Raw genomic sequence first — 12,555 nt, 5'->3', positions numbered from 1 at the left:
TGTTCTTTGAATGACCAAGATTGTCCTAGTTTGAATCTTTTCATCTTCATCCTTTGTCTAGTCAATCTCTAGTATTACCCCTGGCTGCCTATCATCAACAAATTTGGAATCAAGCAAATCATTCTCATCATCTACAATATTTGCAGTGTTTATCTTCAGACTATAATCCTGAATTTTCTTCACTGTGAGTCTCAGGTGAGCTCTTTTTCGGACTTCATACTCATCCACACAATCTGCCCAAAAGTCTTCTAAATTAGGTACATGTCAAAAATTCTCCCTGAATGTAAAGTGTGTCATTGCAAATCCTTTAGTATCAAATTCAACATGGGAGAAATACAACTGAAATTTGAACCTTTTGAACTCTATTTCCAAATTCAAAGCATCTGAAACACTGCTACAAGTGTAGTATGTGAGCTCAATGGGAAAGGAAACCCCTGTTTGGTGTTCTTACCCATATTTCTTATCTATATGAGCCAATTGCCTGCAAAATTAAATTAACACTTATCTGTCAAAGGCATACCTTGGCAATTTTTAGGGTTCTCCTTCAAATCCACAAACCCTCAAATAAGTGAACCTAGAGAACTGAATATAGAAGTTGTCATATATATTTATAAACTACATAGCTTCTTCAGTCAATCTCTTATGAACATCTCCTTTCAATTCAAATACTAACCTGCCCAGGAACTTATTGTGAACCTTATAATAATTTTCAGTAATCCTATGTTGTTACAAATGCGGGTGATATTCATATATCTTCATGTCATTCTGCCAAGTTTCATGATACAAACCTACCCATTAACGAGTACAAGCTAAATAATATATGAGGTAGGATGACATATAGAAGTTTTTGTTCCCAAAACAACTTAAACCCTCATGCATTCTTTTTGCAATTAACTCTGCCCAATCTATGTATCTCTTGTCACCAAAAGTGACCCAAATAAAGAAATACATCCAATCCTCCCAATAAAAGGCTATCTAATTTCCTCGTATTTTATGCAATAAAATGATCATGTCCCTTACTTCCTAAATCAGATGCTCTAGGGTAAATGGGCTTGGCTGTCTTGAACCCCCTTTTTGAATTTTTTATAACCAATTTCTTGCAATGACACTCCTATAACATGACTTCTTCTCAGAGAAAATCCCTTGTGACTTGCATACCATCCAGTCCTCATATTGCTCTTTCTCTGGTATTTTTATTACGGCAGAAACAAACTATCGATTAATTGCAAGAAAAACCTTACCCTCTACATCTCTTACACACCTCTTTATAGGATCATATCTGCTCATACATTCCAAAACTACTTCTGGACATGACATAGTTAGAGGAAATGCAACAACTTCTATCAACCCACTATCTGAAATTTTCTGTATCAAAGGGGAGCTAGTAGAATTTCACTCTTTCATGGAATTCATTTAAATCTACTGATGGTGGAAAAGTATCTCCTATGTCAGGCAGGGAATGAACTAGCCAAGACTTCTGGTCTACTTGAGGTACTTTCGGTCTCATTTTAGTTTTACAATTAGAAAATACACAGTAGGAAGAATTGACTGAACCGACTGAAGTATCAAATAATACTTTCAATTCATGAAAACCAACAGGAAAAGAGGAAGAACTTGCACTCACCTTTCATGCAAAACTGAGAATTCATAGAGTCGAGAGTAAGAAATGTCACCTGCATTAACCTTCTACTTACCAAATTGGGTAAATGATAAAGTGAAGTAACTTGTTTTAAATAAAATAAATCTTAGGGACTGGCCTAAAATATTAGTCGCACGATCTGTCATGATTTGAAAACTACATACTCATTCGTGCCAAATTGTGTCAAAAAGATCAAGTTCTGACAGTTCATTAATAGCAAGTCTTTTCTCCTCTGCATCCTTTACTTGGAATGATTATTCCCAAGTATGGATTCACATCACAATTTATTTTCTTGAGGTTCATCTTTTAAATCCAAAATATTCCTTGTATGCCGACACTTGTCCACTTTATCTCCAAAGTCATCAATTCTAAAGTTTGAACCTTGAACCTTGAACCCTTCGAAAATAAGTTCAAAGGTTCAAGTTCAAAATAGTATTAGTGCAAAACACGTGAACATGAAGCTTACCCATTATAAAATATGACTTACGCAAGACTTGCTTTAACATGTTGAACCTTGAACCTTGAACCACTCTAAAAGTTCATGGTTCCAGTTCAATGAACTACTACCACCAAGACCTTTAACACCATTTTTTTAACAAAGCCCCTATGTCACATACCACACTTGAACTTGAACTTTGAACCTTAAAATGGTTGAAGTGAGAGGTTCAGTTCAAGAAAACAAATTGCAAGGGGAAAAATATTTAAAGAATGCGAAAAAATAGACAAAAAAGAGCGGACTAACAGAGTGCCAAAATTGTTGAATCTCCTCCTTCACATTTCCAGTCAACTTTCTATCAATGCATGGAAGCCTCCCACCAAAAGCCCATGTATCATGTTGAAGTGGATCGTCAAGTCTTTGTCTTTGTGTAAGTGCTCTATCCAAAGTTTTATGGTTTGTGTTCAAATGAATACAATTTTGTCTCATTTGACATGCCTTCCTCAATTGATGGCTTACTAAGGAGGTTGTAATCACTCTTTGAGCGGATCTCTTATCTCTTTCCTTGGTATTCTTTCCAATGCAATTGAGAGAATCAAATAGAATTTTGGCAATAATAGAGTTTCTCTCCATCTTCTTGTTCATACGAATCTTCAATTTGTTTAGCAATGGTCTCATCTTTATCATCTATAGCGATTGAACAAAAATTTGGCATTGCTCACTCAATGTCTTATTGCTAAAATTTTGATCGAAAAGTTGTGTAGCTCACAATCAAACAGTTCTTGTTGACCTCTTTCCTTCAAGATTCGCAATAATGTTCTCATCAATTTCAAGTAACCATTTTGGGGTTCTTGAAGGTCTTGGATTTGGAATTTGTCTTTCATCCATGATAGGGTCTTCATTTCTGAAGTAATTAGGTGTTACATATTGTTCACTTGGTTGAGCAATTCCACCTTCAATGTCAAAGTTTTTCAAATTTTCACTTCCAATGTCAAAATTTTCTACACGTTCACCTCCTATGTCAAAATTTTCTATATTTTCACCTCTGTTGGTGTAAATAATTATTCATCTTGAATATTATTACACCTTACTTAACTTTACTTAGGAAATGCATTTCATATTAGTTTGGGTATGAGACACCTGGGTGTTTGTGCCACATTGGGATAGTGTGTGTAGGACAATTTCCACCTTTTATGGTGTTGATCTTGTTGTTACACTCCATATTCAGTGGGTGATCCACCTCATGTGGAATAGTATATTGTTTCTCCTACATACCCTTGTTTCTTATTAAGCCACATGTCATGTTTGTGTGCTCACATATCCATATAGCCTTGCCTATATAAGAAAGCTCATATTCATTATATGTAACGATCGATGATCCAGTTGATCAGTATTTTCATCTTGATAGAATAAAGTTTATTCCTATCATCTATTTTATCTCTCTTATTTGTGCTTTCTATTGCCTCTTGATCTTGGCAAAATCTCACATGGTATTAGAGCCATTAGAGTGCCATTAGTTTGCCAATTGAGAGAAATTTGGGGTTTGCATATTAGAGCTTTCTATTGTAGGTTATTATTGGAGCTTGTTGGGTCAGATCTAAGGTCACCATTGGATTGAGGAGGTTCGAGCAATTAAGAATCGTCTTTTATTTCATCCAAATCCGACATCCGAGGCCAAATCTAGAGTTGTTTGAAGGTTGAGGGTGGTGACTTGTCCTGACACTAATCTGCAATTTTGGAGCATTTTTGGCCAAATCCATCATCGCTATTGCACTTAGAAGGTCCAAAAACCCCAAGATCGACTATCAGTTCATCAAAATCGGCCTCTGTTACCCCGAGTTGAAAAAATCTCCCCTCCTAGCCCGTCGTATAGACTTGCAGGTATAGGTATGTGAAATTTTTTTAATTTTTTTTCCGTTTAATTATTTTTGAATATATATATATATATATATATATATATATATATATATATATATATATATATATATATATATATATATATATATATATATATATATATATATATATATATATATATATATATATATTGAAATTTTTGTTAAAAAAGGAGGGGGGGAATTTTTTTTGTTGTTTAAAAAAAAAAAATTCAGGTGGGGTCACCGCAGTATTGCGACCCTGTAGTGTACCTGCGGTGGTCCCACAGTTTTCTGCGAGCCCCTCCCCGTATGGGGGGGGTACATTGTGTTTTTTTTTAATTTTTTTTTAATAAATAAAAAAAATCAATTTTTCTTATTTTTTTAAAATAAGTTTTTTAATAAAAAATAAATAAACTTTTATAGTTTTTTTGTCTTTAATAAATTTTTATTAAAGTTTTTTTTTTCATTTCATTTTTTTTCAAAAAAAATGACTATCATCTTTTTTGAAATTTTTTTTTTCTTTATTTTTTAATAAAGTTTTTTTTGCATGGGCATAATAAATTGTTTTTTCTAGATTTTTAAAAGATCTTTTAAAAACACAAACATCATTTAATAAGTCAAATTGGGAACATTTTTTTTCTTGTCACTTCATACCTGTCTTGCAGTGCTTCCAACCGACAGTCAATGGGGGGGGGGGTTGATTTTCTCCTTTATATGTCTTGGCCACATCCCAATCGGAGGCATCTTTTTCTGCAGTATTCTACAGGGCTTCTTGGTGTCATCATCTTCATGTTTCCAGATTTGCACTATCATGTTGTATGCTCTTGCATGAGCAATGTTGTACTCGCACTATCATAAAGTGCCACACCTCTTTATATCTTGTCATTGTTGACTATTTGATGTAATCCTCTTGTACACTTAGATTAGGAATATCTTGTGAGACTTGGTGCATGGCCCTAGTTGAGACTTAGATTGTACACATTTGTGCATGGCTCCTATGAGACTTTGATTGTACCAGTATTTCTGCTATTTCTGAGTATCCAGATGATGCTCACAGCAGGTTGTCTCCATGCCTGATCTTCTTTTTGTTGCAACGAGTCATTCATCGTCATCGACTTGGTACCTAGTTTTGTCACACTTTGACATTATTGGTGCAGCATTGCCTCTCTTTCTTCCTTATGGGGAGGTATTTTGGTCATCTTCATTGGACCATCCTTGCAGGAGATTCGACATTGAGGGGGGGCTTCATGGTCTCTTCTTCTCTCTTATGGGGGGGACATAGTTTGGTTCTTCTCATTCATCATTAAGAGCATTGTGTGCTTTCATCATCTCTCTTTTGGGGGAGGGTTTTTTCCCATTAGGTTTTTCTCTCTTTCCTCGCTTTGTGAGAGATTTCATTACATTGGTTTGCATGCATTTGTATTTGTACATGGGTACCTAACATGGCCTAGTAGTCAGGACCCATCTTGCATTTCTTAGTTGCATTGTAGACCTAAGTGCATTCCCCTAAGTTGCACTTAAGGGGGGTGTTGGTGTAAATCATTATTCATCTTGAATATTATTACACCTTACTTAAGTTTACTTAGGAAATGCATTTCATCTTAGTTTGGGTATGAGACACTTGGGTGTTTGTGCCACATTGGGATAGTGTGTGTAGGAGAATTTCCACCTTTTATGGTGTTGATCTTGTTGTTACACTCCACGTTCAGTGGGTGATCCACCTCATGTGGAATATTATATTGTTTCTCCTACCTGCCCACACCTATTTCCTACCTACCCTTGTTTCTTATTGAGCCACATGTCATGTTTGTGTGCTCACATATCCATATAACCTTGCCTATATAAGAAGGCTCATATTCATTGTATGTAACGACTGGTGATCCAGTTGATCAGTATTTTCATCTTAATAGAATACAGTTTATTCCTATCATCTATTTTGTCTCTCTTATTTGTGCTTTCCATTTCCTCTTGATCTTGGCAAAATCTCACAACCTCCAATGTCAAAAAATTTCATATTTACACCAAAATTATGGACACCTTCATTGTCAACTCCCAAATTTTCAGTTTCCATTCTCACGTCATATTGAGGATTTTCATTATCACTTTCAACATTTAAAACATGTTCAACATTTTCACTTTCAAAATATACATTTTCATTTTCAATAACTTGTTCAACATTTTCAAATTCAATTTCCTCTTCACTTGAAGTAACATTAGCAATATTTAACATACCTTGTCTTTTCCTCCTATGACCTTCTCTATCTCTTTCACTATACACTTCAATTTGGTCATTTGAAAGCTTTCTTTTGCGTTTAGACTTCTGGTGACTACTACTCCCCATTTACCTCCACAAAGATGCTCCTAAATGATTGACAATGTAAGATTTGACTTTAAGAATCTCTCAAAAGCACAAATTTGTCTTAACCTGTCTGAAAACCCGTGATTGTCGACATAAAATAAAATGTGAAGAATGTCGGCCATTGGAATCCATAAAATGGCACACAAGGCTCTTTTTTATTTACAAAAATCAGATATCAGATATCCGATTTTATTGCATAAATTTGTGGTCCTAAAAATAATCCCCGTTGCTGCCATTTTTTTTACTGTTGCCACATTAATGGCAGTGGCAGAAATCAGATATCTGATTTCAGTACTCATATTTAAGAGAGAAAGAGAATAGGGGAGGGGGAGAGAGAGAGAGATTAGAGGAGAGAGAGAGAGAGAGAGAGAGAGAGAGAGAGGTAAGGGGAGGGGGAGAGAGAGATTAGGGGAGAGAGAGAGATATTAGGGGATAGGGAGAGAGATTACAGGAAAGGGGAAGAGAGAGAGAGAGAGAGAGAGAAAGATTAGGGGAGAGGGGGAGAGAGAGATTAGGGGAGAGGGAGAGAGAGAGATTAGGGGAAAGGGGGAGAGAGAGTGAAAGATTAGGGGAGGCGGGAGAGAGAAATTAGGGGAGAGGGAGAGAGAGAGAGAGAGAGAGAGAGATAATTTAATGTCATAAGGGGTCATATGGTGTCCTAAAGGGTTGTAGGACACAATATGACCCCTTAGGACACAATAGAACCCATAATGACCCAATATGGTATCATAAGGGGTCATATGTTGTCCTTAGGGGTCATATGGTGTCCCATGACCCCTTAGGACACCATATGAACCCTAATGACACCATATGGTGTCATAAGGGGTCATATGACACATAACGACACTGTATAGAGTCATAAAGGGTCATATTGTGTCCTAAGGGATCATATAGTGTCGTAAAGGGGTCATATGACACAATATGACCCCTTAGGACACAAAATAACCCATAACGACATAATTTAGTATTGTAAGGGGTCATATGGTGTCCTAAGGGGTCGTAAGACATAATATGACCCCTTAACACACCATATGACCCATCACAACCCAATATGGTGTCCTTAGGGGTCATATGGTATCTCATGACCCCTTAGGACACCATATATGACCCATAACAATACCATATAGTCGTAAATTATCATATTGTATCCTAAGAGTGACACAATATGACCCCTTAGGACACAATATGACCCATAACAACACAATTTGGTGTTGTAAGGGGTCATATGGTGTCCTAAGGGGTCGTAGGAGACAATATGACCCTTTAGAACACCATAGGATCCATAACAACCCAATATGGTGTTATAAGGTGTCATATATTGTCTTTAGGGGTCATATGGTGTCCCATGACCCCTTAGGACACCATACAACCCCTAACAACACTATATGGTGTCATAAGGGGTCATATGACCCATAACAACATCATATAGTGTCGTAAAGGGTCATATTGTGTCTTAAGGGGTCATATGGTATCTTAAAGGGGTCATATGACAAAATATGTCCCCTTAGGACACAATATCACCCATAACAATACAATTTAGTTTTGTAAGGGGTGATATGGTGTCCTAAGGGGTCATAAGACACAATATGACCCCTTAGCACAACATAGGACCCATAATGCCCCAATATTGTGTCATAAGGGGTCATATGTTGTCCTTAGGGGTCATATGGTGTCACATGACCCCTTAGGACACCATATGACCCCTAACGACACCATATGGTGTCATAAGGAGTCATAAGGGATCATATGACCCATAACGACACCATATAGAGTCATAAAGGGTCATATTGTGTCCTAAAAGATCACATGGCATCTTAAAGGGGTCATATGACACAATATGACCCATAACGATACAATTTAGTATCGGGGTCATATGACATCCTAAGGGGTTGTAAGACACAATATGACCCCTTAACACACCATAGGACCAATAACGACCCAATATGGTGTCCTTAGGGGTCATATGGTATCCCATGATCCCTTAGGACACCATATGACCCCTAACAACACCATATAGTGTCATAAGGGGTCATATGACCTATAACAATACCATATAGATTTGTAAAGGGTCATATTGTGTCCTAAGGGTGACACAATATGACCCCTTAGGACACCATATGACCCATAACGACCCAATATGATATCATAAGGGGTCATATATTGTCTTTAGGGGTCATATGGTGTCCCATGACCCCTTACAACATGATACAAACTCTAACAACACCATATGATGTCATAAGGGGTCATATGACCCATAACGACACCGTATAGTATCGTAAAGGGTCATATTATGTCCTAAGGGGTCCTATGGTATCTTAAAGGGGTCATAGGACACAATCTATCCCCTTAGGACACAATATGACCCATAACAACCCAATTTGGTTTCGTAAGGGGTCATATGGTATCCTAAGGGGTTGTAGGATACAATATGACCTCTTAGAACAACATAGGACCCATAACAATCCAATATGGTGTCATAAGGGCTCATACATTCTCCTTAGGGGTCATATGGTGTCCCATGACCCCTTAGGATACCATACCACACCTAACGACACCACATTGTGTGATAAGGGGTCATATGACCCATATCAACACCGTATAGAGTTGTAAAGGGTCATATTGTGTCCTAAGGGGTCATACGGTGTCTTAAAGGGGTCATATGACACAATATGACCCATAACAACACAATTTGGTGTTGTAAGGGGTCATATGATGTCATAGAGGGTCACATGACAGAATATGAACCCTTAGGACACCATAGGACCCATAACGACCCAATATGGTGTCATAAGGGGTCATATGTTGTCCTTAAGGGTCATATGGTATCGCATGATCCCTTAGGACACAATATGACCCCTAACGACACCATATGGAGTCATAAGGGGTCATATGACCCATAACAACATTTTATAGAGTCGTAAAGGGTCATATTGTGTCATAAGGGGTCATATGGTGTCTTAAACCAGTGATGTGACACATAATGACCCATAATGATACAATTTGGTGTCGTAAGGTGTCATATATTGTCCTGAGGGGTCGTAGGACACAATATGACCCCTTAAGACACCATAGGACCCCTAATGACCCAATATGGTGTCATATGTTTTCCTTAGGGGTCATATGGTATCCCATGACCTCTTAGGACACCCTATGACCCCTAAAAATACCATATGGTGGCATAAGGGGTCATAAAGGGTCATATGACCCATAACGACACTGTATAAAGTCATAAAGAGTCATATTGTGTCCTAAGCGGTCATATGGTGTCTTAAAGGGGTCATATTACACAATATGACCCCTTAGGACATGATATGACCCATAACAACATAATTTAGTGTCGTAAGGGGTCATATGGTGTCCTTAGGGGTTTTAGGACACAATATAACCGCTTAAGACACCATAAGACCCATAACGACCTAATTTGGTGTCATAAGGGGTCATATGTTGTCCTTAGGGGTTATATGGTATCCCATGACCCCTTAGGACACCATATGACCTATAACGACACCATATGGTGTCATAAGGGGTCATAGTGTGTCATAAGGTGGCAAGATGAACCATTATTACAATATAAAAAGAAATGCCAATATTGCTTAGAAAAAATTGACACCTAAGGCATCAAATGGTGTCTTAAGGGGTCATAGGACACAATATGACCCTTTCCCCCTCCCTCTCTCTCTCTCCTCCCTTCTCTCCTCTCCCCTAATCTCTCTCCCTTCCCCCCTCTCTTTGTCTCTATCTCTCCCTCTTCTAATCTCTCTATATCCTCCCTCTCTCTCTCTCTCTCCCCCCTAATATATCTCTCCCTCTCCTCTAATCTCTCTATCTCTCTCTATCTCTCTCTCTCTCTCTCTCCCTTTCCCCTCCCCATATCTCTCTCTCTCCTTCCCCCCCCTCTCTCTCTCTCCCTTCCCCCTCCCCATCTCTCTCTCTCTCTCTCTCTCTCTCTCTCTCTCTCTCTCTCTCTCTCCCCCAATCTCTCCATCTCTCTATCCCTTCCCCCCTCTCTCTCCCCTAATCTCTATCTTTCTCTCTCCCCTACTCCCCCCTCTCCCTCTCCCTAATATCATATACTAGTTTATTTAAATTTTTTAATATATTGTATATTAATATATTATATATTAATAAACAATAGATTAATTATGTGTAAATTTAGTTATTGAATTTATTAAAATCCATTATCCGATTGTACTAGATATCCGATTCTATTGGATATCTATTTTTTGTTCTACAAATTTCAAATTTTAAATTTTGACTCAGGAATGCTTTGGGATTTTGCTTGGAAGTGACAAGCCTAGGAAGTCAACTGAAAAAACGTGTTTTTCAGTATTCCTTGATTTTCTAGATTTTCCACTGGTGGCTGACGACTTTTTTTATAGTCAAAATTGATAAAACGAAATGGGGTTTTTAAGGGCATTCTCAACTTTCCAACAATATATGGCTTGTCTTATTTTGACTTTAATAAATAATTATTATTTATTTTCTAATTGAATTCTGACAAAAGTCCTGATTGATAGACTAATTGAAAAAAACTCATAACTTTCAAATGGTATAACATTTCTTGAAGTCACATGCGTCACATCCTATGCTTTATCTACTATAGAGAAACATTTAAAAAAAATGAATTTCATAAGGTTTTGACCAAGTTAAGGTGGTCAGACATAAGAGTTTCCGAGTTTCTAAAAAGCTGTAGTAAAAAAATCATAAATAATTATTTGCTTTATAAAAAGTTATAAAAAAATATGTGTCACATCCGGACATGAGTCTAATACTTATATTATAAATCTTACAAAAAAATATTATGATTTGTGTTTCATGCTTAAAAGTCATTAATGCAGAAATAGGAAATAAGGACGAATCATCAAATCCTTAACTATCAAAGCAATTTCAAACATAAACCAATAGAAATTAACACAAGATAAGAATAAATTCAAATAAATGAAACCCCCTCATCCTGCATCATGTCTTCCATTGTGCTTCTCCAATTTGTGTGGTTGATGGCTCTGAGACATTTCACCAATTTCTTGCATACAAATATTTTGAAGACTGTGATTCTAAAAAAGCTAGATTGAAATGATGAAAAGAGGTTGAATTTATAGATTTTCAACACATAGGGGGTGAGAAATAGAACTCAAGTGTTGATTGGGAGACAACTGAAATTGATTGATCAGTTAATAGGGTTGATTGATTTGTTAACTCATTTGATTGAGTAGTCAACTAGATTGATTGGAGAGTAAACTGAATAGATGGATTAGTAAACTCACTTGATTGATTAGTGAACTAAATAGACTAGGGAGATGACTGAATTGATGGATTAGTCATAAAAAGTTGATTTTGAGTTAAAAAGATGATTGATGAGTTAACTAAGTTAACTGATTAGACAACTAATTTGATCAATCAGTTCTGATTTTAGCATGTGTTGTAGCATTTTGAAAATGAATTTAATTTTTTGTTTTCAATTTGGATTTGAATTTGGTCATTCGAATGCTGAAATGCACATGAAATTAATGTGAACTTGGAAATATGAAATTAGATGAAATTAATTGAAATTCAAATTTGGGGAAATATGAATTTGAGATAAATGAAATTAGATGGAATTAATTGGAATTAGAATTTGGGGAATTGGAAGAATAAGTTAGTTTATTTAAATAATTTAAATGAAATTATTTAAACTTAGGAAATAGACTTAATTAAATAATAAAGATTATTTAACTAAGGAAAATGTCGCAATTAATTAAATAATTGATTATTAATTAATAACTGAGATATGGTTAACTGATTAAAATGATTTGAGAGTAGAAATAGAATAATTAGAAGTGTTGAAGGGCAATGATTAGAAGAAATAGTTAGTTTAATCAAATAATTAAAGAATTACTTAATTAAATAGATGAATAATTAGTATAGAATTTGATGCTCTGCAAAAAGGATTAGAAAATCTGTTTGATGGCAACACACACAAGAGCACAAGAAACAAACGTTAGTGTTAGCAACAAAAGATTATCCTAAACAGGCATATCAAGAGAGATATTAAGCATGAAATAGAAAGCATATAAACATAGAATGAAATAGCTAATCAAGATGCTCATAGTTGCTCCTCCCTTGTTCCTCTCCTCTCCAAGTCCCAAATGAGTGTAGCTCTCAGCTTTTAGCACTAGCCATGGATGCCATATGGAGATTCAAGATGGTTGAATATGATAAGCAAATACTATGCAAGAGTAGATAGTGATGCTATGAAAAAGCTCTA

This window comes from Cryptomeria japonica, chromosome 9 (genome assembly GCF_030272615.1).
Source record: "Cryptomeria japonica chromosome 9, Sugi_1.0, whole genome shotgun sequence".
Taxonomy (NCBI): Eukaryota; Viridiplantae; Streptophyta; class Pinopsida; order Cupressales; family Cupressaceae; genus Cryptomeria; species Cryptomeria japonica.
Note: the sequence above shows the minus strand (reverse complement) of the source record.